Source organism: Grampus griseus, assembly GCF_964374135.1.
Source record: "Grampus griseus genome assembly, chromosome: 12".
Classification (NCBI taxonomy): Eukaryota; Metazoa; Chordata; class Mammalia; order Artiodactyla; family Delphinidae; genus Grampus; species Grampus griseus.
The window spans coordinates 56,339,761-56,367,173 of record NC_139006.1 but is presented as its reverse complement, the minus strand read 5'-3'; positions in this window follow the sequence as shown (position 1 = coordinate 56,367,173).

Sequence of the window (27,413 nt, the reverse complement as noted above, 5' to 3'; positions counted from 1 at the left end):
CTTATTATGTTCAAGAAAATAAAAGCTTAGACTAAGAATTTGTCAGATGAATTGAGTCTATATAAAAGATCAAAATGGATATTCTAGAATTGAAAACAAAACAAAATACCTAAAACTAAAGGTAAGAACTAACATTTGGGATTAATGGAAAATTAGATACAACAGAAGAGAGAATTAGTGAAGTGGAAGGTAGATCAGATATAAATTTCCAAAATAAGGTATATAGATTGAAAACAAACAAACAGAAAACTATATTTGAGCATAAGATATGCAATGTAAAGTTCTAATATATATTCAATATCAGTATGAGAAGGAAAGGATCACAAGCAATGTTTGAAGACAAAATGGCAGAGAATTTTCAAAAACAAAAATAACTTCAAACCATGGCTTTAAAAAGTACTACAAACCTCAAGAAGAATAAGTAGGATAAATATAAATAGTAAAACTGCCAGAATCCAAAAGCAAAGAGAGAATACTAAACATAAAGAGAATGAGAGAGAGAGAGAGAACCATTAAAGGTACAGCAGTAAGATTTAAAGGTGACTTAACAAAAGAAACAACGAAAGAAAGAAGATAATAGAGTAATAAAATATTACAAACAATGAGAAACATATTAACATCAAAAGTGCATCAGTAAAATTTAAGATTGTTATAATTAAATGCTTATGTTAGAAATAAAATCTAAGGCCAGCATCAAAAAATCTACAAGCAGAAACTGAGACAGAGATGTAGAGAACAAACCTATGGACACCAAGGGGGGAAAGTGGTGGGGGGGTGGTTGTGGTGTGATGTACTGGGAGATTGGGATTGACATACATACACTAATATGTATAAAATGGATAACTAATAAGAATTTGCTGTATAAAAAAGTAAATAAAGTAAAATTCATTTAAAAAAGACACAGGCACCCCAGTGTTCATTGCAGCACTATTTACAATAGCTAGGTCATGGAAACAACCTAAACGATGTGGTACATATATAAAATAGAATATTACTCAGCCATAAACAGGAAAAAAAATGGGTCATTTGTAGAGATGTGGATGGACCTAGAGACTGTCCTACAGAATGACATAAGTCAGAAAGAAAACCAAATATCTTATATAAATATATATTTGTGGAATCTAGAAAAATGGTGCAGATGAACTGGTTTGCAAAGCAGAAATAGAGGCACAGATGTAGAAAACAAATGTATGGACACCAAGGTGGGAAGGAGGGGTGGGGTGAATTGGGAATTTAGGACTAAAATATATACACTAATATGCATAAAATAGATAACTAATGAAAACCTGTTGTATAGCACAGGGAACTCCACTTCGCTCTACAGTAGAATCTAACACAACATTGTAAAACAACTATACCCCAACTAAAAAAAGAAAACAAAACTTTTTTACCTTATATATGGTTTATTCACAAAATTTTAGATTTTTATGTAATTAAATTCTATTAATACTTTCTTTTATGGGTTCTTGATAGGCAAAGTCCTTCCAAACCCCAAGAACTCATTCAAAAACAATTATGTTCTTCTAGTCTTTAATGATTTTTTTCTTATATTTGAATTTTGTTCCATTTGGCCTTTATTTTTGGGTCAACTTGAAGTAGAAATTGAACTTATTATTTTTTCCGATGACTATTCAACTGCCTCTAAAGCAAATATTGAACAATCTTTTTTTTTAGTAATTTGAAATTTGATCTTTACCATATACAAAATACTGATGTATAAGCTAACTTAAGAACACTCACGAGAGACCCAGCCTACCCTCAGCACTTTCCATTTAATAGCTCATTGTATTCTCCAAATTATTTCATTCTAAATTTCTATGTAAGTCATGACATGTTAGAGCTGGCTTATATTGGTTCCCAAGAACAAATTATTAAATTTCTAAGATTTATTAAGCCAGTTTTCAAACACAGCCATTATTAAAACTTAAATTATATCAGCATAAAATTAAACAAGTAATTAAACAAGTAATCAGCATAAAATTAAACAAGTAATTAAACAAGTAATCAGCATAAAATTAAACAAGTAATTAAACAAAATATTAAGCAAATAAAAATAATAAATATTAAAATCATCTCTTTCTAATAATTTTACTATTATTTATGCTCTTGAGTTTATGTCCATCTGCAGATATGTATAATAAATATACTATAGATTGATGTGTTACTGCACATTTTTCCAGTTTCGTGTTTGGTAATGTTTTTAGCTTGGAATTTACCATGGTGGGAGTGTTTATATCATACAAATTGGCAAATGCTAAAGATCATGCCTTTTTCCTCCTCTGTGAGCTTGTTAAATATTTACCAGACTACAATTGTATAGGGACATGGTAACATCCTTCTATCTAAGTATATGCTATGTATATGTGTATAAGTGTATATGTATTTGAAGGTATGTGTATAGTTGTCTATATATTATCAGGTGTTCTAATCTCTTTCTTTGTTACCTATTCTGCTAATACCAACTGATTTTAATTATGTTACAATAATTAATTTTTAAGATGTTACAATATTACATGAGAGAGTCACTACTCATTATTCTCTACTTTCAGATTTTTTCCCCTGGGTGTTAATGCTTTAATATATTCTGCATTGTTTTTCTTTTATTTTAATCTACTTTTCCTGATAGTTTCTGTGTTATTTGGTTTTAGTTGGGATTAAGTTAAATTTATAGATTACTTAGGGAGATTGGTATATTTAGGAAGGTGAATATATTTACCAGGTGCACAATATCTGTTTTCATTTGCTTATATCTTCTTTTGCTTTACTCAGGGATTCTCAGTTTTTGCTTTTCATCTGCACTCTTTTTTAAATCATGTTGATGTTATTTGTTCCTTAAGGATTTGGTTAAATTCTTCTTTTGAACCTTGGGCCAATTTTTCATGTTTGTTTTGTTTTCTTTTCAAGTGTAGGAGTTGGTAATAGGGAAAGTAAATCACTTGGCTATTTTCTCTTTTACCTCTATGACAATGAGTCTGTTTAGATTTTATTTTCTGGGTTCACCTTTAATAATTTTGTATTTGTGCTGGAAATAATCAATTTTCTACACATTCTAACACAGATTTGAACAAAACAATGCAATGAGCAGCCACAGTCAGTGCCCCGCCTGTATCCCTCAGCACTTCTCCAGTCAGCATCTGCACTTCTTTGCAGGAAGATTTGTCTAAGCTGTGGAAGGCAGCCTGGAAATGCCTAGGAATTAATTAATAGCTTCTGGGAACAACATTCAAACAATGACTGACAGAAGTTGGTGTACATATATTTCAGCTTCCTTACCCCATGTGCGGTAAATTTGAGGCTTGTGCTTTAAACTATCTCCCTAATAAACTTCAGTTACCTCCCCATGGTGATAGCTGTCTTGATGACAGTCCTTTATGGAGTATTTTCCCTTTGCTTTTTCTCTTGGCCACCAAATAAACTACTTGTACTGGAATCCTTCTCTGAGGATCTGCCTCCGGGCAAATGCAACTAACAAATACATTAATTTTATTTTTTATCTGTATCTCTGATTACTTCCCTAAATTTATGTTTATTTTGTTAAGGTATCCATTTTCTACCTCTCTAATTTTTATTATTTCATCAAAACATTTATCTTAAAGGTTCTCAACTGGGACACTCTCTCGGAAAGCTTTGAAAACATGTAGGGCTTCCTGCAAGAAAAAAAACATTTGCTTCAAAGGTTGGCAATGCTAAATGCTCTTTATTTAGCATCACAGAGCTTTACAAAACAAATGACCAATAGCAACCCTGTTGAAAGGTCAATGTTTTTAATTCTTCCAAATTAATTCTTCCAAAGAACCAAAATGCTATTGATTTCCATTTTTCTAATTCACCGATTTGTACTTTAATAAATATGATTATTTCTTTCTTCTGTTTACTTAAAATTAATTTTTCTATTTATAACATATGATTAAATTTGTAGGACTTATTTACATTATAAATGCTTAAATCATTTTTTATTAAAATATTTATGACTATATATTCATTAGCTATATCCTATATGTTCTGCTATGTAATATGTTTATTATTATTTTCTGGATATTAAGAAATTCATTTTGATTTCTTGAGTACTGCCAATAATTTTTAAGATTTTTAAAAACATTTTGATACAGTATAGTTGCTGTCCTTATTTTTGTGGCTTTTTTTTTAACTTCTAACTTTATTGAGTAATGATCATAGAATAAGCAGTGTATTATTTTTATTTTTGAAAACTTCTGATTTTAAAGAAATACTACTCAAGATAATTAGTTATACCCACCCTATTAATATGTTATTTTTATCATATATTGTTATTTTAATCTTATTTTTATTCCTTTTTGTCTGTCGTGAACTGAAAGTGAACTAAAGTCATCCAACCTGCTTTTCTCCATTTCTCTCCATATTGCTTTATGAATTTTGATAATATGCTGTTTGTTATGTAGATAATCATAACTGATCAATCTTGTTTGTGTAGTATACTCTTTGCCATTGTAAATCATACTTCATCCCTTTTCAACACTTTTTACCTAAATTATATGCTTTCTGATAGAATGACTTTGTTTACTACTTTCATTTTTTTACCATTTGTGAGTAGCACTTTTGCCCATTATTTTGTTTTTCTAACATTTCCAAAGTCTTGAGGTTTCCAGAGTCTTGTATTCAGGACTAATATTAATTATACTCTATGATCAATTCTGAAATTCTTTTTATTTTAATAGTTAAGCTTAGAATATTTATATTTATTGATATGATATATATGTTTAATCATAATTCTGTCTTTGTATTTATTGATATTAAAAGTATATACTATATATACATATATAGTTCAACTATCATGCCCACATTTGTTTTAGTCTTAATTTACATTAATTAGAGTTCAATACTCAGCACCATTTCTTTTGCCATCGTTTCTATCATTTTTTGGCATATTCAAGTTTATTCTCTTGTAGTTTCTTCAGGAAGGGTTTGTGGTAACTATATTGTCTGAATTATTGAATTTCTAAATATGTTTACCTTTTACCTTTACACTTGAACTATTCCTCCACTACCTTATAGGGATGAATATTATTGTCTGATTGCAGCCTTTGTTTTCTCCTTATCTTCTTTCTATCAAGACATTCAAAGAACTTTTCTTTATCCTTGATAGCAAGATTTTGTGAAGATATGACTTGTTGGTTAATTATCCTGTGTCAGTTATTCTTGGAATAAATATATGCCCTTTTAATCTGTTAATTCAATTTTATAGAATTTCTGGGAAAAGTTTATTTAGCTTCATTTTAAAATATTTATTTCCATTTATTTTTTATTTTGAAAAAGTCCAAAGTGACAAATAGTTCAAAAGAATAGTTCAATTAGCAACTATCCACATTTTAGTCATGTTCACTAATTGTTAAAGTTGTGCCTCAGTTGTAATCTCTCTATATATTTCTTCTTGCTGAACCATTTAAAAATAAATCAAAAGATCATTCATCCTGAAATACTTTATTATGTTATTCCTAAGTACAAGTATAATTTTCTACATAACCACACTAACATTATTATATTCAAGACATTTAATATTATTCACAAATTCTAATATGTCTTTCATAGTCATATTTTTCCAGTAGTTCAAACAAATGCCCTTTATATCTATATAGTTCTTTTTGATCTGGAATCCAGTCAAGGTCCATGTATTTGTACTTGGCTGTCAAGTTTTTTAATCTCAACCAGTACCCCAACCACTTTTGTTTTTCAAAATATTGCTATCTATTGAAGAATTCTGACCACTATCTAGTAAAATGTCCTACATTCTTAACTTGTTTGAAATGATTGTTTCTTCATGCTGACATCAGGTTAAACATTTTTAAAACAAAGTCCTTATAGATGTTACACACTTCCCATTCCTTCTCATTAGGAGGCCTGTAATGTCAGTTTTTTCCAAATACTGATGATACTTAAATTGACTATTCTTATAATGTGGTTTCTGGCAGACAACCCTAGAGTAATGATACCATTGTTCTTTGTCATTTAAAAGTGGTCTGTGGAGTCATACTTTGAGACTGTGTTAAAGTTCTCTTCCCAAACAACCACTGGTTTTTAGTGTGTATCTATACATCAGGGCTGAAACAATTATTTTATGGGTCAAGGGGTTGGTAAGTGTTGCCCAATTATTTTTCTGGTTGGTCCTTTGCTTTATATTAATTAACTGTCAGTTTTTGAAAATTAGAGCTCTCCTCCTTTATTTTTCCTTATTTTTATCCCTTCTTTTTGATGTTATACATATGCATACATCCCTTTTTAGATATATTTTTTGTGTTATAAATATTACTATTTTTAATGTTCAAGTGTCACAAATGTAGGAATGTTTGCCTCTCTTGATAAGTCCCCACTATTTTCTGAGCACTTCCCTGCTTTCTGACACTTTTCCTTACATAGAAGCAGACATTTTTTCCAAGAAGCCCTGGTTTCTTCTAGGGAAGAATGGCACTTAGAAATGAACCTATAGATGCTAGGTTTGCTCTTGGTAGACTCTTTTAGTGAATAGAAGTAGATATTTTTGAAATTGTAATTTCATATCAAGATCACCGATTCAAATCTATCAGCACAGATCTCTTCCTCACTTATCTCTTTCCATAGTTCTCTTTTCAATCATAGTGAAAACATCATCCCTCATAATATTATTTTTTCATTTGATCTTTTCTACAATAATCACAAAATAGTTTCAATTTACTACCAATACCAAGAGTAAGCATTTTTGTAAAATTGAAGATTTCTTCATAGATTTCTTTGTCCTTAAAATATATCATATAAAGGAAATCATATAATCACAGGACAGTGTTTACTAATTACTTGAATTATTTTTATTTCTGTATGGAGATATGAAACTGAAATACTGTTTTCTTCATTTGTTTCTGTTTATATTTAGTTTTAAAGTTTGCATTTCTTTTCCTTTTTATATAATATTTTTAAAAATATAAAATAGCTATGTAAAAGTCATAATTTTACAAAAATGTATGTTCAGAAAATTTTACTTTCATCTATGTTATTTCCACTGTGTTACTACCCACCTCTTATAGGTAACTACTTTTTGTTCTTTTTGTATTTATTTTTCAAAAAATAACCAAGTATACAATATTATCTCCAAATAATCTTTGCTGATGTAATTCCCTTTCTTTCTTACACAAGAAGGTAGTATTCTCTCTATATATTCATATGTACCTGGAAATCACTTCATAGGGATCATTCCCATTCTACGTTACAGTTCTTTAGTATCCATTATGAAAGTTTATTTAAATGGACACTTATTGATGGACACTTATAGTATAGAAAAAGTTATAATATTAAGCAATGAGTAAACTTGTGCTTACCTTGTTTTGTATTTGTTAAGTTATATACTCAAGATAATTTCCTAGAAATGAGTTTGTAGGGGCAAATGGTAAATAAGTATATAAATGCGTAGGTTTTTTTTTAAATATTGAAAATCTCCCTCCATAAAAGTTGTACCATTTTATACCTCTACCAATAATATTTGAGTGCCTGATTCTTTCTCTATATGCTTTTTTTTTTTTTTTTTTTGGCTGCGTTGGATCTTTGTTGCTATGCGCTGTCTTTCTCTAGTTGCGGCTATTGGGGACTACCTTTCGTTGTGGTGTGCAGGCTTCTCACTGTGGTGGCTTCTCTTGTTGTGGATCACGGCCTCCAGACACTTGGGCTTCAGTAGTTGTGGCTTGCAGGCTCTATAGTGCAGGCTCAGTAGTGTGGCACACAGGCTTATTTGCTCCACGGTATGTGGGATGTTCCCCGACCAGTGCTCAAACCCATGTCCCCTGCATTAGCAGGCAGATTCTTAACTGCTGTGCCACCAGGGAAATCCCTCCATAAGCTTTTTGATAAAGTGTATTCTGAAGCTATTTACTTTCTGCCAATTCAATAAATGAAATAATTAATAATATATATTATATTTTACATTATATATTACATATGTTAATAATATGTATATATTTCTTTTATTTTTGAGTGCAGTATTTTCCTATGTTTAAGGGTAATTTGTATATCTTTTTTCTGTGAAATATGCATGCTTGTTTCTCATTATTTTATAGGGCTTGTGGTTTTATTAACTCTTTATGTATTATAGATATTATCCCTTTACTCATTATATAAATTGTAAATATTTTCTCTCAGTTTATCATTTATCTTTTCACTTTACTCACATTGTTTTATTTCCATGTAAATTATTTTTTAATGATTTGTACTTAAATTCATGATTAAAATAATTAAATGTGGATTTTTAATTGAAAGGCCTTTCCCCACATCTTGGTTATAAACAGTTCCCCTGTGTTTTCTCCTGGTATTTATACATTTTATTTTTAACCTTAATTATACATACATGTGTAGTTTATTCTTGTGTACAGTGTGAGGTTTGGATCTTATTTTATTATTTTTTAATGGTTATAGAATTGTTCCAATACTACTATCTAAAAACATGTTTCTCCAATTTATTTGAAACTTTAGTACATACCAAATAATTTATATATATTTGAACCTATTGGTAATTCTGTTCCACTGGCCTGTCAATTCATGTTCCAGGAACACACTGGTTTAATTATAGGAAATTTTTAATATATGTTAATATATAACAAGGCTAGCCTCTATTCCTTGCTGTACTTTTTCAGGTCTTTCCTAGATATTCTTCCAGGTTTATGTTTTGATATAATCTTTAGAATCACTCTATCTAGCTCCAAACACAAACAATGTTTTGATATTTTTATTAAATTTGTGTTAAATGTAGATATTAAGGTTGGGAGAATGAAAAATCTATCCAAGGAAAGAGCATGGGTTTCTTTTGTTCAAGTTCGTATTTCCATCTTTCTGTAGTTTTGTTTTCCTCATATAGTCTTTACTTCACTTTTCAGTTTTTATTATTCCTAAATATTTCATTTACTCTTGTAGGTGTAAATGGCATTTTGTCTTCCATCATATTTTTAAGTTCATTATTGTTCTTACATATTAAGTTTATTGATTTTTGTAGGGTAATTCTATATCTTGCTATCTAACTTAATTCACTTATCATCTGTATATTTTATCATTTATTTTCTTAGATTTTCTAACTATACTATTATATTATCTGTAAATGAAGATAGTTCTACTCATGGTATGTTGGCAAAACTTTATCAATCGACTGTCAGGAAAATTTAAAAAAAAAGAAAACACAGAATCCTGATTTGTAGGATTTGCCAAATTCCATGATGCAATTCTCATCACAGTTAATTTCATGCTACCCATGTGTTTAACAACCAGCTCAGACAATTCCTGAAAATTTAACCTTTGGTTCTAGCCAATCAGTATGACTAGGTATGGTCAAGCTCCCATATACCAACTGGTTATATTTCTTCCTTCTCAATTTATTAGTATATAATTATTTTATTTTATTCATATATTTGATTAATGCATCTACCAAAATTTTAAAGAATAGTGGGTATTGTGAGCATGTTGCCTGCTTTAGCAGGAATATTTCTAGTGAACACAGTGTATAAAACCTTCCTTCTCCCAAATGGAGTGAAAATATTCCATCTGTTGCCTTTTCCAAGCTGCAAAGAATATTTACCAATGACTTAATCACAGCAGTGTCCTTTCCTCTGCACATGGCAACTTTTGTTCAGTAGGGCAGATTGAGAATAATCCAAGTGTAGTTTCTTGCTCCTATAGCCTGATTGTTTTTTGCTTTCCCTAGGTCTGTGACATATAAACACATTAGGGCTCTTTCTGATCCTTTCTTTGCGGACCCTGTTGGGTTCCTACAGAAAAAGCCTGCAAGACAGTGTGACCCACCCACTTTATAGGCCCCAGATATTTTACATTCTCCTGCTCACCCACATTGTGCTTTCACAAGTTTACAAATCTATTATCTAAAATTTTCTTACTAGTGTTAGGTTACATCTACTCTAAATGAGGAAGTCCTCGACTCTCTTCAGTACCCTCAGGAAGGATCTCTCCTTTTATCTTGGACACGGATGGTTGTTTTTCAGTGGTTTGGGGAAAAGTCTTAATTTGAACTTAATGTGGTTCCATTCTGCTGTAAGGGTGGGAGTCACTCTCTTTCCTGTCTCTACCTACTGGGGCTGAAGATAGAAACTCCAGTATGTTCTCTTTTAATATGTTCTCTATTTAATACCAAAAAAGAACAGATTAAAACACTTAGAAATACTATTTACACATATATATATAGTGTATATATGTGGGTGTGTATGTGTATGTGTGTGTCTATTCATGTGGTTTGATCTCCATATCATAGAATGTACTGAAGAATACAATACACTTATATACGTGATAGTGTGTGATTATGTATGTGTGTGTGTGTGTGTGTGTGTGTGTGTGTATGCTACATACATCTGTATATAAATGCATAGACAATTAATAATCTAAATTATATATACAAAATTGACAACAGTATTTAGATCTAGGGAAGAATGAGATAGTTTAAGTGAGGGAAATACAGTAAAGTGGACATTATATTTTTCTGATATATTACAACTGATAAGTAAAGAAAACAGGAAAAGTGTTGTTTCCAGATGTTTCTAATTCTGTTATCTAAAAGGATGGTGTGGGTGATGATAAGAAGATAATAAGGACTTTTTTTGCAGATATACATAACTCATATTAAATTTTTTTATGTAAAGCAAAAGAATTAGAATAGTCCAAATATAAAAACAAAATAGGAGTACTCACACTATCTATTTTTATTCTGTAAAGCTTCTATAATCAAGACAGTGCAACATTTTGGCAACAAGATACATAAATCAATGAAACAGAATGGCGTCTAGAATTACACCCACACAAATATGGTCAATTTTTTTTTTGACAAACGCAGAGGCAATTTGATGGAGAAGGAAAAACTTTTTAAGATTATTGTTTTGGGACAATCAGACATCCATACAAAAAATTTAAAAAAAATTATAATGCAAAACTCATGAAAAAATCAGCTCAAAATAGGTCATAATAGAAAAAACATATAAAGATAAAACATAAAACTCTAAGGAAACAAGAAAATATTTGTAACTTTGGGTTAAATAGCTCTCAATGAAACAGAAATAAATATTCATTAAAAAATTAATGAAAAAAAACTTCTCTAAAACTAAAAGTAGACAAAATTTCATTTGCCAAATATCTTGTTAAGAGAATGAAAAGACCATCTACAGACTGGATGAAAATATTTGCAAATCTCATATCAGACAATGGACTTGTACTCAGAATATAAAAAATATTTAAAAAGCTCAACAATACAAAAATAAACAGCCCAAGTAAAAATAATGGGCAAAGTGTTTGGAAAGACATTTACCCAAGAATATATAAAAATAGCAAGTGAGCCTATGAAAAGTTGGTCAACATTTATCATTATGGAATTGCAAATAAGAAACACAATGTTGTGCCACTTTTAGAATGGCTTTAAGAAACCCTGACAATATAAATGTTGACAAGGATGAGAAGTAACTGGGATTCTCATACATTGCTGGTGGGAATAAAAAATGGTGTATTCATTTTGGAAAAGAGTTTGGCTGTTTCTTTTAACGTTTTACTTACATTTACGATTTGACCCAGGATTCTACACTTAGGTGTATATCCAACTGAAATTAAAACTCATGTTCATGCAAAAACTTGTATAAAAAATCATTGAATTGTACATGTTAAATGAAGGAATTTATAGTATTTGAAACTCAATAAAACTGTTCCATAAAAAAAAAAAAAAAAGAATGAGACACTGATACATGTAACAACATGAGTGAATCTCAAAAGCATTATGTTGACTAAAAGAATCCAGTATCAAAATGTTACATACTGTATGATTCTATTTCTATCATGTTCTGGAAAAGGCCAAACAAAAATAGAAAATAGATCAAGTGTTAAATCTCATAGATTGCATAACCAAAGGCAAAGAGATTATTTTTTATATATAATTTTTAAATAAAGAAGATGAATAATATTTGATTCAAAAATTGGACATTTAAGAGAATTTTATAAGACCCACTTCTCTTGACCCATACATTTGAAGATAACCAAACTGGGTTAAATAATATAAAGTACTAGGATCTAATCTCAACTTTGCTACTTACTTAATGTTTGATTTCAGACATAATATTTTATCTCTTAATCCCCACCTGTAAAATGAGGATACTAAGTCCTACTTTACAATATTATCATCAGGATTAAAAATATATGTGAGTGGGTGTGAAAGGCTGTATTACATGCATATAATAGAATTGGTATATTTTCTCTTTATATTACTTGAAATATAGTCTATGGGAACCTATTAAATTGCAGCTGCTATCATGTTATTGTTATTTAAAAATTTATTTAGAAGAATAAAGAAGTTTTCTTCATAGGTGGTGAGTTTTTGTTCTACTTATATTTGTGTCTTAGGGCACTATTCATAAAACAGAAATATATGGTACCAGATATTGTATGTTGCCAGATGAGTCAGGGTTTATTTGTAAGATATAAGGGGAGAAAAACTTTGTGGAGAGCTAAATTGTTCATATTATTTATTGATATACATGCTACTCTCTCATATACACCAACTAGTCTAGATATTTGGTTTATTTTTATAAATGAACTTGATAAATAATTGAATATGTAACTGCCCCTGTTATTCTGTCCTTGGACTCCTGGGGCATTAAGAATTCATGCTACTCTTGACCTGTAAGCTTCTACTCCTATTCCAGCAGTGCTGTGTGCATCTGAGGGGACTTGTCACTTCAAGCTGAATTGTATAGTGTTTCTCTGATGTGCAAAATGTTGGCCCTTGGGAAGCCTCTGGACTCATTTTCATTAGTTATCTAAACACATTTGGAGAGTAGGGTAGGTGGTGGGCAAACGATTGTTTGCCTCTCAGCGCGGCAAAACTACACTTACTGTCACTGCCCACTGGCTCAGAAGAAATTGGCCTCCGAAGTCTGATTGTCCCTTGTTTTGCTTTGCAACGGGCTGATTTGTGCTGCTATCTGGTTGTTGGCAGCTGTCAGTGAAAGCCAGATCCCCACTGATTAATCAGGCAAGACAGAGCCCCGAGGAACAGGGCTGGTTCTTTGTGTTCATTTTGAGTTTTCATTTGCACCTGTCTTGAGTTCTGTTCAGAGTAAGAAGATCAGCTAGTTTTTAATAACATTGGATGCATCCTTGTGTTGAGTAAGTTATCCGATTCTTTGTTACTTAATTATTTAATATCTATGAACCAGCCATTAACATGTTAGAAATTGGAAATCTTTTTCTTTTCATGTGGTTTTTAGGAATCATTATCCTTTGTTGTAGAGAAAGGGTTGAGGACCCAGCTTGACTGTAGCACCCTAATATAAGTATTGTAGTTTTTTGACCAACTATAGCCTGAAGGAAAGCCATGAGGTTACGTATATTGTAGCCTCAAGTTAGAAAGCAGTAGTTGTGGAAGAGGCGAGCTCAGAAAGGATAATATTCTATAATGGAAAATGTTGCCCTGGATATTATAAAAGCCAGACACATAGAGCAGCATCACTTCCAGACAGAATGTGTTGGACAGTTTCCCATTATTTGCAAAGGAGAAAAAAAAAAAAAACTTTCTTCTCTTTTCTTCCAGAAAAGAGTTCGGTTTTCTTTCTGAAGCAGTTTCTGTCATTTATTCCTGTCTTTCATCCATAGAGATTTTTTTCCCACTAAATAATTTCTTTAAAAAGCCCAAATAGCACAATGGAACACAATTGTTTAAAGTCCATTGGAGCACCCATCATATTAATTTCCAAATTGATCCTGGGATTGTTGGAGGTCTCACATCAGTCTTGGGCAGGGCTGTTGAACAAGTGGGCCGTGCAACAGCAGGGGCTCATCAGGCCAATCCTCCTCTCAGGTCCCAGGGGATGATCACTGGTCAAGGGCTTCCTGCTGACCTCTGCTGTGTCTGCTTACACTGTCTCACAATCTCTCTCTCTCTCTCTGTGTGTCTCTCTCTTCAGCTTTTTTTTTCTTTTTAACAAAAAAAGAAAAACTTTTATTCTAGATCTCACTGTTTTTGAAACAACTGGGGTTTAACTTTGCTGGGTGGGTGGCACATTCCCCAGGCTCAATCCACAAAGACTTTGATACAAAATGGGGAAGTGTCAAAGAATCTGCATTTTAAAAATTATTTGAGTTGATTCAGATATGGAGCAAAAATGCTTTAAGGGAAGGAAACATATTTAAAATATTTTTTACAAAGTTCAATTTTGTCAGGATGGTATAAAATGATTTATATTCATTACCTCATTTAATACTCACAAAACCTCTGTGAGTTAAGTATTATTATTAACTGTATTTATCAGGTGAAAAAAAAAAGTAATGTTAAGGAACTTTAAGTACTTGCCCAAGGTTACACAGCTAGTACACAAGAGAGCTGAGATGAAAACCCACGTCCCTTTGATTAAAAATATACTGTGTCATGCTGCCTTCCCAGATAAGACATTGCCAAGATGCTTGCCAATGAATCTGGCAACCTCTTACTCTGGCATTCTCCCACTCTCCTCTCTATATCTTTCTGTAACTCTATAAGGACTAAATACTCATATATTTTTGGGCTTTGCTGAGGCCAAAGAAGATTGAAACTACATTATCTGCTCTCCAGGATTATGGATTTTATTGGCAAAGACAGGTGTCACACATAACAGTATACACAGAGAATAAATTATAATAAATGTGATTATGACTTGGGACTAAGTTTTGAGATAAATATTGGCCTGATTTTTATTTAAAATTGATGTTGATGTTATAGAGATTTCCTATTTAGCAGTAAAGGCATGTGTCAAGGTCAAACATACAAGTTTCTAATACTGGCTTTATTAGTAAAATCTCTAAAAATATTGTGTCTCCTAAAATTTATAGGGCACATTACTTCTGAAGAAATCCTTTGAAAAAAGGAAATCTGAGCAGCATTTCACAATTAAAATCATAACATATCAAAGATAAACATTATTAAATTAAGGAAATACTGATCACCCTGGTAGACTGAACTGATGAAGAAAGGACCTTCCTGACCATACAGTAAATGAGTCACAGGCAACAAATACACATCTATACAAAAAGTGTCAATGGCACCTGTACAGAAACCAGGAGTTTTAGAACCCTAAAAATGGAACATAATAAAATGATCTGAAAGACACTATAAAATAAATATGAATGAAACACAAACTTAGAGCTGAACTCTAAAGAAAGAGAAATATCAAGGTGCTAAAATTCAAGAGAGAAATCAAGGCAAAAACATTAAAGAGTAGCTGAACTCCTAATATGTACAATAAGCTATAGACAAGTCTTCAGAGTTACAGTTTCCAACACTAAGAAACCAGGCAAAGGAAATAAGAGTTTGAACCTGAACAGAGTGATTACGTTAGAATCTCTTGAATAAACCCTAGGACTCCAAATTCCACCTGTTATTTTGAGAAAATACTTGTTGACACTGCACTGCACTATTGAGATCCTTCTAGGAAGGGAACACATGTTCCATTCCTGGGCTGATCCATGTCCAGTGACTGGACATAGGGCCATATAGACCTGGCTTCTCAACCCAGCTCAAGACAAATCTGTGGGGGCATCACACCCTCAGAACTTCTCATTGGAGGAGCCAAGTCTTCCGTTGGGAGCTTGAATGCTCCCTCTGCTTAATCCTGCATTCTTCTCTTCCCTGCAACTGGTGCTGATTTCAAGAGCACTCCTTAATAAACATTTTTTTCCCCAGGAGAAAACACCTGCAAAATAGCTAAGGAGTACTTCCACTATTTTGTGCTCTAAGAAACGGCTAACTGCAAAGGACTGCCCTGTTCTTACATGTTCAGAGATCAGACCTATCTCTATTCTTCCTCCTGAATCTCATAAAGACCATTTTCTTTTGCTTTGAAAAGTTTCTAATTAATGAATATCCTCTCTATTATAATAGCCTGAATAAAATTATCTCCTTAATTGTCTGCTGTAATCTGTCTCTCATTGATTTGGTGGCATGATTCAGGTAGCCTTGGTACTTGGCTTCAGATCACTATTTACTCAGCACATGTAAGGAGCTATCTTGGAGTCCCTTTACTTTGTCTCTTGACTGGTGATCTGGGAATCCAACTGTGAACGCAGCTGTGCACCCTGTGTTCCTCACATTTTCTTTCATCTGCTTCATGTTGAGGAATTGATTTTGATTCCTTCTGATTAGTCACTTGCCTTCAAGTACCAGTACTTTTTCTTGTTGTCTAATCATTTTGCAATATCTGTAAATAGATTGATGGTTTATAGAGATTATTCTACTTGTTGGGAGAAAGACAGAGAATCTGGTTTCTTAGTGTTATATTTTTGTTTATATATTTACTTTGAGCTAAAACAAATGAAGAATTTCATGTCCATCTGGAAGTGTATATATGGATGGATAAGATTGATTTTGTGTGTTTAGGTTTGACCCATGGCTAAATTTTAGAATTAAAATAATAGGCCTTTGGAGACTGGTTCAAGATGGTGGAGTAGAATGGTGAACTCTCACTCCCACTTGTGAGAACACCAGAATCACAACTAACTGCTGAACAATCATCGACAAGAAGACACTGGAACTCAACAAAAAAGATACCCCACCTCCAAAGACAAAGGAGAAGCCACAATGATATGGTAGGAGGGACACAATCACAATAAAATGAAATCCCATAACTGCTGGGTGGGTGACTCACAAACTGGAGAACACTTATACCACAGAAGTCCACTTACTGAAGTGAAGGTTCTGAGCCCCATGTCAGATTACTGAACCTGGGGGTCCGGCAACAGGAAGAGGAATTCCTAGAGAATCAGACCTTGAAGGATAGCAGAATTTGATTGCAGGATTTCAACAGGACTGGGAGAAACAGAGACTCCTCTCTTGGTGGGCACACACAAAGTAGTGTGCTCATCGGGACGCAGGGGAAGGAGCAGTGACCCCATAGGAGACTGAACCAGACCTACCTGCTGGTGTTGGAGGGTCTCCTGCAGAGGTGGGGGTGGGTGTGTGTCACTGTGAGGACAAGGACACTGGCTGCAGAAGTTATGGGAAGTACTCCTTGGCGTGAGCCCTCCTAGAGTCCTCAATTAGCCCTACCAAAGAGTCCGTGTAGGCTCCAGTGTTGGATCAAGTCAAACAATCAACAGGGAGGGAACACAGCCGCACCCATTAGCAGACAAGCAGATTAAAGTTTTACTGAACTCTGCCCACAAGAGCAACAGCTAGTTATACCCACCACCAGTCCCTCCCACCAGGAAACTTGCACAAGCCTCTTAGACAGCCTCATCCACCAGAGGGCAGACAGCAGAAACAAGAACTACAATCCTGCAGCTTGTGGAACAATAACCACATTCACAGAAGGATAGACAAGATGAAAAGGCAGAGGGCTAGGTACCAGATGAAGGAACAAGATAAAACCCCAGAGAAACAACTAAAGGAAGTGGAGATAGGCAACTTTCCAGAAAAAGAATTCAGAATAATGATAGTGAAGATGATCCAAGACCTTGAAAATGAATGGAGGCAAAGACTGAGAAGACACAAGAGATGTATAATAAAGATCTAGAAGAATTAAACAAAAAACACAGAGAGATGAACAATACAAAGACTGAAATGAAAACTACACTAGAAGCAATCAGTAGCAGAATAACTGAGACAGAAGAAAGGATAAGTGACCTAGGAAGTAGAATGGTGGAATTCACTGCTGTGGAACAGAATAAAGAAAAAATAATGAAAAGAAATGAAGACAGCCTAAGAGACCACTGGGACAACATTAAATGCAACAATGTTTGTATTATAGGGGTCCCAGAAGGAGAAGAGAGAGAGAAGGTCCCGAGGAAATATTTGAAGAGATTATAGTTGAAAGCTTCCCTAACATGGGAAAGGAAATAGCCACCCAAGTCCAGGAAGCACAGAGAGTCCCATACAGGATAAACCCAAGGAGAAACACACCGAGACACATAGTAATCAAACTGGCAAAAATTAAAGACAAAGAAAAATTATTGAAAACAGCAAGGGAAAAATGACAAATAACATACAAGGAACTCCCATAAGGTTGACAGCTGATTTCTCAGCAGGAAATGTACAAGCCAGAAGGGAGTGGCATGACATACTTAAGGTGATGAAAGGGAAGAATCTACAACCAAGATTATTCTACCCAACAAGGACCTCATTCAGATACAATAGAGAAATCAAAAGCTTTACAGACAAGCAAAAGCTAAGAAAATTCAGCATCACTGAACCAGCTCTACAACAAACACTAAAGGAACTTCTCTAAGTGGGAAAAACAAGAGAAGAAAAGGTTCTAAAAACCAAACCCAAAACAATTAAGAAAATGGTTATAGGAACATTCATATCAATACTTACCTTAAACATGAATGGATTTAATGCCCAACCAAAAGAGACAGGCTTGCTGAATGGATACAAAAACAAAGCCATATATATGTTGTCTACAAGAGGTCAACTTCAGACCTAAGGACACATACAGACTGAAATGGAGGGGATGGAAAAAGATATTCCATGAAAATGGAAATCAAAATAAAGCTGGAATAGTGATATTCATATCACATAAAATAGACTTTAAAATAAAGAATGTTACAAGAGATAAGGAAGGGCACTACATAATGATCAAAGGATCAATCGAAGAAGAAGATATAACAATTATAAATATATATGTAACAAGCATAGGAGCACCACAACACATAAGGCAACTACTAACAGCTATAAAAGAGGAAAACGACAGTAACACAATAATAGTGGGGAACTTTAACACTTTGTTTATACCAACGGACAGATCATCCAAACAAAAGTAAAAAGGAAGCACAAGCTTTTAATGACACAATAGACCAGATAGATTTAATTGATATTTATAGGACATCCATCCAAAAGCAGCAGATTACACTTTCTTCTCAACTGTGCATGGGACATTCTCCAGGATAGTTCACATCTTGGGTCACAAATGATTTGTGACCTCAGTAAATTTAAGAAAATTGAAATCATATCAAGCATCTTCTCTGACCACAGCACTATGAATTAGAAATCAATTACAGGAAAAAAAAAGTAAAAACACAAACACATGGAGGCTAAACAATACTTTACTAAATAACCAAGAGATCACTGAAGAAATCAAAGAGGAAATCAAAAAATACCTAGAGACAAATGACAATGAAAACACGATGATTCAAAACATATGTGACACAGAAAAAGCAGTTCTAAGAGGGAAGTTTTTAGCTATGCAAGTCTACCTCAAGAAACAAGAAAAATCTCAAATCAACAACTTAACCTTGCACCTAAAGCAATTAGAGAAGAAGAACTAACAAAACCCAAAGTTAGCAGAAGGAAAGACATCATAAAGATCAGAGAAGAAATAAATGAAATACAAACAAAGAAAGCAATAGGAAAGATCAATAAAACTAAAAGCTGGTTCTTTGAGAAGATACACAAAATTGATAAACTGTTGGCCACACTCATCAAGAAAAAGAGGGAGAGGACTCAAATCAATAAAATTAGAAATGAAAAAGGAGAAGTTACAACAGATACTGCAGAAATACAAAGCGTCCTAACAGATGACTACAAGCAACTCTATGCCAATAAAATGGACAACCTGGAAGAAACAGACAAATTCTTAGAGAGGTATAACCTTCCAAGATTGAACCAGGAATAAATAGAAAATATTAACAAACCAATCACAACTAATGAAATTAAAACTGTGATTAAAAATCTTCCAACAAAGAAAGTCCTGGACCAGTTGGCTTTACAGGTGAATTCTATGAAACACTTCAAAAAGAGCTAACACCAATCCTTCTCAAACTCCTCCAAAAAATTGCAGAGGAAGAACACTCTCAAACTCATTCTATGAAGCCACCATCACCCTTATACCAAAACCACACAAAGATACTACAAAAAAAGAATATTACAGACCAATATCACTGATGAATATAGATGCAAAAATCCTCAACAAAATGCTAGCAAACAGAATCCAACAACACATTAAAAGGATCATACACCATGCTCAAGTGGAATTTATCCCAGGGATGCAAGGATTCTTCAATATAGGCAAATCAATCAATGTGATACACCATATTAACAAACTGAAGAATAAAAACCATGTGATCATCTCAGTAGATGCAGAAAAAGCTGCTGATAAAATTCAACGTTTATGGCAAATACTCTCCAGAAAGTGGACACAGAGGGAACGTACCTCAACATAATAAAGGCCATATACCTCAAACCCAGAGCAGACATCATTCTCAATAGTGAAAAACTGAAAGCATTTCCTCTAAGATCAGGAACAAGACAAGGATGTCCACTTTCACCACTATTATTCAACATAGTTTTGGAAGTCCTAGCCACAGCAATCAGAGAAGAAAAAGAAATAAAAGTAATACAAATTGGAAAAGAATAAGTAAAACTGTCACTGTCTGCAGATGACATGATACTATACATAGATAATCCTAAAGATGCCACACCAAAAGTACTAGAGCTACTCAATGAATTTGGCAAAGTTGCAGGATACAAAATTAATGCACAGAAATTTCTTGCATTCCTATACATTAATAATGAAAATTCTGATAGAGAAATTAAGGAAACACTTGCATTTACCACTGCAACAAAAAGAATAAAATACCTAGGAATAAACCTACCTCAGGAGACAAAAGACCTTTATGCAGCAAACTATAAGATACTGATGAAAGAAATTAAAGATGATACCAACAGATGGAGAGATATACCATGTTCTTGGATTGTAAGAATCAATATTGTGAAAATGGCTATAATACCCAAAGCAATCTACAGATTCAATGCAATCCCTATCAAATTACCAATGGCATCTTTTACAGAGCTAGAACAAAAAATATTAAAATCTGCATGGAGACATAAAAGACCCCGGGTAGCCAAAGCAGCCTTAAGGGAAAAAAATGGAGCTGGAGGAATCAGACTCCCCAACTTCAGACTGTACTACAAAGCTACAGTAATCAAGGCAATATGGTACTGGCACAAAAACAGATATATAGATCAATGGAACAAGATAGAAAGCCCAGATATAAACCCACACACCTATTGTCAACTAATCTTTGACAAAGGAGACAAGATATACAATGGAGAAAAGACAGTCTCTTCAATAGTGGTGCTGGGAAAACTGGACAGCTACATGTAAAATAATGAAATTAGAACACTCCTTAACACCATACACAAAAATAAACTCAAAATAGACTAGAGACCTAAATGTAAGACTGGACATTATCAAACTCTTAGGGGAAAATATAGGAAGAACACTCTTTGACATAAATCACAGCAAGATCTTTTTTGATCCTCCTCCTATAGTAATGGAAATAAAAACAAAAATAAACAAATAGGACCTAATGAAACTTAAAAGCTTTTGCACAGCAAAGGAATCTATAAAGAAGTTGAAAAGACATCCCTCAGAATGGGAGAAAATATTTGCTAATGAATCAGTGGACAAAAATTTAATCTCCAAAATATATAAACAGTTCATGCAGCTCAATATCAAAAAAACAAACAACCCAAGCAAAAAATGGGCAAAAGACCTAAATAGACTTTTCTTCACAGAAGACATGCAGATGGACAAGAAGCATGTGAAAAGCTGCTCAACATCACTAATTATTAGAGAAATGCAAATCAAAACTACAATGAGATATCACCTCATACCAGTTAGAATGGGCATCATCAGAAAATATACGAACAGCAAGTGTTGGAGAGGATGTGGAGAAAAGGGAACCCTCTTGCACTGTTGGTGGGAATGTAAATTGTTACAGCCACTATGGAGAATAGTATGGAGGTTCCTTAAAAAACTAAGAATTACCACATGGCCCAGCAATCCCACTACTGGGCATATACCCAGAGAAAACCATAATTCAAAAAGTCACATGCACCCCAATGTTCATTGCAGCACTATTTACAATAGCCAGCTCATGGAAACAACCTAAATGTCCATCAACAGACGAATGGATAAAGAAGTTGTGGTACATATATATAATGGAGTGTTACTCAGCCATAAAAAGGAATGAAATTTGTTCATTTGTAGAGATGTGGATGGATCTAGAGGCTGTCATACAGAGTGAAATAAGTCAGAAAAAGAAAAACAAATATCATATATTAATACATATATGTGGAATGTAGAAAAATGGTACAGATGAACCAGATTGACAGGCAGAAATTGAGACAGAGATGTAGAGAACAAACGTATGGACACCAAGGTGGGAAAGCAGTGGGAGGTGGGAGGGTTGGTGTGATTGGGATTGACATGTATGCACTGATATGTATAAAATGGATGACTAATAAGAACCCACTGTATAAAAATAAATAAAAAAATAAAGAAATAATAGGTCTTTCTTTTTAGATCTCTGTATATTTATATGTCTGTAACTCAGAAAGGCCTCTACCTGTCATGTGAGTATATAATATTTTCCTACCTGTAAAGGTATTCTCAAATTTAATTATATAACTTTTTATAGGAGTTTTATTGTAATTAGTGTAGAAATAAATATGCACTAATGATAACTGAATATTTGTAAACTTTTCAGAAAAACTTAAATCTCTACTACTTTTAATGTAAAAAATAAAAATTATTCTTATATCTAAATATTAGTTTAAGAATTCAAGTTTATATAATTTAGGCAAATTTTTGACAAATGATACTACTCCAATATGTTTGGTTTAATAAAAGCAGCTGTATCTTTTCTGATTTGTCAGTATAATATACAAGAAGATATTTCTTCTGTTTTGGCTTATTCTCTCTAAACTTATATAGGTTTACTGATTGAATAAGCTAATATTACTTCTATTAAATGTTTAAGATTACTGAAGCTGTAAATTTGGAGAGCAAATTGAATCATTATTCTGATAAATTTTATTTCAATAACAAATACATTTTATAATATGTCAGCTTGAATATAGTTTTGAAGATCTTTAGGCAATTGAAGAACTTATACTAAATTGAGTTAGTTAATGGATATTCAGTTAATACTTAGAAGTATGATAAAATAGAATAATGAAACATTAATTACTAAGCATAAGTTGAAATTTATATATATTTTTGGGCACATTTTTATTTGATGAAGAATATGTACGTTTTGCCACCTTGAAATTTTGTATTGTAAAGGAGGTATAGAGACACAGAAAGGCATACATGTTTGTGAAAAGACAATTTTATTTATTATGGTCAAAACTGGCTAGGATTTGCTGGGTTTATTTATAAGTCTTTGAAAAAGACCATTAGTATTAAATATTATACTAAGTAAAACTAGAATTTGGTTTTATCTCTGTTAAAATAAATAAATAATTTTGGATATTGGTCTGCCCTTTAAAGAGACTGAAAAGATGTACTTTACCTTCTGTGTAATCTGCCTAGATAACAAAGACTCTGCCTTAACAGAATAATTTTCTATGCTTTATAATTATTTTATTATATCCTTGATTATTTAAGTAAACAGAGTTTTCTCACTTAGGAAATATTAAGGTTCTTTAAAAATAAAGTTACATCTTTTTTTAAGTATTTTCTTATCTCTTTGGTTAAATGGGTAGTATTGCACAGCAACCCATGATCCTATATTAATCAGTGTTCAAATCTCATGACAATGTTTGGTACTTTGTCTCCTGCAAATAAAATCCTAAAAGATATCTTTGCATCTGAAACTGTCCTTTAGAGATTCCAGAGGATTCCTGGATAATCACAAAATGTGTTCTTTCATCTTAAAAAAAGGTGAGGTGGTAAAAATAATAAGATTTGATATGTTACTATTAATGAATTAAATAGAAAGATTTGTCAAATTAAAAGATATGCTTAACCTTCCTTAGGTTAAATTTACATGGGTAAAATGACATTAATACAAATAGTTCATAAATTGTATACTGTATGGGAAGTACCTAGAGATTTGTCAATGCCCTTACCAGTCTCTATTTATCATTTGTGATGTTATGTTGTCTGATATTAGACAACGACTGTATAAATTGTCAGTCATAACTTCAGTTATTTTTTAAAATGTGGTTAGTCATATATTTTTTAACTTTTTATTTTATATTAAAATATAGTTGATTAACAATGTTGTCTTAGTTTCAAGTGTACAGCTAAGTGACCCAGTTATATATATATATACATGTATCTATTCTGTTTCTAGTCATATCTTTTATTAATATGAATCTAGTATCTTCTAGATACTTATAATCTTACAATTGAGGATTCACATCAGTCACCTATTTTTTTAAATTTTATTATTACATAGATGTTTAGGAGTTCAGTTATTTTTAAATGAGCCCCTTAATATTTTTTATATATTCTAGGTGTATTCTTGGTATATTGGTATGCATAGTATACTATGCATGGTATACTATGTCTCATGATTATTTTATGTTATATTTGAATGTTTTTTATTGTAAAAATTGTTTATCCATTTTTAAAATTTAGATACCATATCCATTCTTTTATGAAAATAAGGTTAATCATTATATTTACATTTTATATATATATATATATATATTTATTGATTTTACCCTCCTGTTCTACATGGCACAGAAAGAACCAAATTTCTTTGTCAGTTACATTATTTTTGTAATGAACAAAATAAAAAAAAAACAGCTAAAGTGAGAATTATAGGACAGATTTGACAATTGTTAACTATTTACCTCAATGCATCAGACAGGTAAACTAATGAAACTTTTGGAGAGTTGTGAAGCCTACATTGTCACTTCTCCACTCACTCCTCCTACTCATTTGTATGTGAATGATTTTTTATTGCAATCTTTGTGGCTCTTTGCCTGAGGGCATTCCCTGACTCCAGCAGCCAGAGTCTAGACCACACACAGAAAATAACTACATATATGAAGAGACTAAAGTACATGGGAGCAGCTTCAATAAATGTTATATGGCAGCTGGTGGGAGGTCCCAGTAATATTGAACTCTAGTTGTTCATAATGGTAATCTGCTTATGATTTCACTCAGTATTGACTTCCTTCCAGTATTAGTCTGTCGTGGCTGCCATAACAATGTGACACAGACTAGGTGGCTTAGACAACAGATATTTATTTTCTCAGTATGGAGGCTAGAAGTCCAATATCAAGGTGTTGCTAGGGCTGGTTTTATCTAAGATCTCTCCCCTTGGTGTGTAGGTGGCCATCTACTTCATTTTTTTCACATGGTCTTCTCTCTGTGTATGACTGTTATTGGTTGAATTGCAACCCCCCAAAATCCATATGTGAAGTCCTAACCTCCAGTACCTTAGAATGTGATGACATTTTTAAGATAGAGTGCTTAAAAGATTATTAAGTTAAAATATGGCCATTAGAGTGTCCTAATCTAATCTGAGGTGTCCCTTTAAGAAGAGGTAATTTGGACACCAAGGATCCTTGTACACAGAGGGAAGACCATATGCAGACGTAAAGAGGAGGTTATCTGAAAGCCTAAAAGAGAGGTCTCTGGATAAACCAAACCTGCCCACAACTTGATCTTGGAATTCTAACCCCCAGAATTGTAAGAAAATAAATTTCTATTGTTTAAGCCCCCTAGTTGGCAGTATTTTGTTATGACAGCTTTAGTAAAAATACAGTACAGTGACTGTGTCCTGATCCCTCTTCTTATAATGACATCAGTCCCATATTGGATTAGGGCCATCTATATGACCTCATTTTACCTTAATTACCTCTTTAAAGGATGTATCTCCAAATAAATTTACATTCAGAGGTACTAGGTTCAGGACTTCAACAGAGAAATTTAAGGGGAGACAATTCTGTCCACAGAACGTTTGAAACTGATAGGTGTCATTTCAGGGGGGCTCTGAGGAGCCCAGTCCTTTATGTCTCAGTGCAAAAACATTCAGTGAGAAACAAAGTGATAGATAAGTGATTTATTAGAATAGGATGCTTGTGAGGTTTAAAAGCAGAATGTCAGGAGGGTGCTGAACCCCAAGAACTTAGTGGTTGACTGCTTTATAACTGAAGGAAAAGTGGGGAGGGGGAAAAGACCACCTTCTTCCTCATTCTTGAATAGACATCATACTTCCATCATCAGCTCCTCCTCCAGGTTGGGCAAGGGAGTTTTCTTGTCCCTACATGGTCAAGCTAAGACTGTCACAGCACTATCGAAAAATGTTTGCTTATTAGACTAGAGAGAATAATGGAGAGGTATTTGAAAATATAGTAGTTTACAACTTTTGAAAATTGTAGAACAACATGAATTGCAGATTAAGGATTACACTGAATTCTGACTAAGATGAATGAAAACAATTCCTTTAAAGTATGATTCATTAGTTAGGGTACATTAAATTGTTCAATAAATATATCCTAAAATACAATGGCTCAAACTCTTTGAGACTTATTTCTTCCTCACAAAGTCATCCAGGGCAGTGATCTTGGTTTATGAGTGGCTCTCTTCTATGTGGCAATTTATGTACTCTTAATCCTACCATTCTGTAGATCAACGTTTGCTTGAACTTGTTGTCATCCAAAGCTAGACAGTATTACTTCTTCTTTTCCGATTTGGATTCCTTTTATTTCCTTTTCTTCTCTGATTGCTGTGGCTAAAACTTCCAAAACTATGTTGAATAAGAGTGGTGAGAGTGGGTAACCTTGTCTTGTTCCTGATCTTAGAGGAAATGCTTTCAGTTTTTCACCATTGAGGACGATGTTGGCTGTGGGCTTGTCATATATGGCCTTTATTATGTTGAGGAAAGTTCCCTCTATGCCTACTTTCTGCAGGGTTTTTTTCATAAATGGGTGTTGAATTTTGTCAAAAGCTTTCTCTGCATCTATTGAAATGATCATATGGTTTTTCTCCTTCAATTTGTTAATATGGTGTATCACGTTGATTGATTTGCGTATATTGAAGAATCCTTGCATTCCTGGAATAAACCCCACTTGATCATGTTGTATGATCCGTTTAATGTGCTGTTGGATTCTGTTTGCTAGTATTTTGTTGAGGATCTTTGCATCTATGTTCATCAGTGATATTGGCCTGTAGTTTTCTTTCTTTGTGACATCCTTGTCTGGTTTTGGTATCAGGGTGATGGTGGCCTCGTAGAATGAGTTGGGGAGTGTTCCTCCCTCTGCTATATTTTGGAAGAGTCTGAGAAGGATAGGTGATAGCTCTTCGCTAAATGTTTGATAGAATTCGCCTGTGAAGCCATCTGATCCTGGGCTTTTGCTTGTTGGAAGATTTTTAATCACAGTTTCAATTTCAGTGCTTGTGATTGGTCTGTTCATATTTTCTATTTCTTCCTGATTCAGTCTTGGCAGGTTGTGCCTTTCTAAGAATTTGTCCATTTCTTCCAGGTTGTCCATTTTATTGGCATAGAGTTGCTTGTAGTAATCTCTCATGATCTTTTGTATTTCTGCAGTGTCAGTTGTTACTTCTCCTTTTTCATTTCTAATTCTATTGATTTGAGTCTTCTCCCTTTTTTTCTTGATGAGTCTGGCTAATGGTTTATCAATTTTGTTTATCCTTTCAAAGAACCAGCTTTTA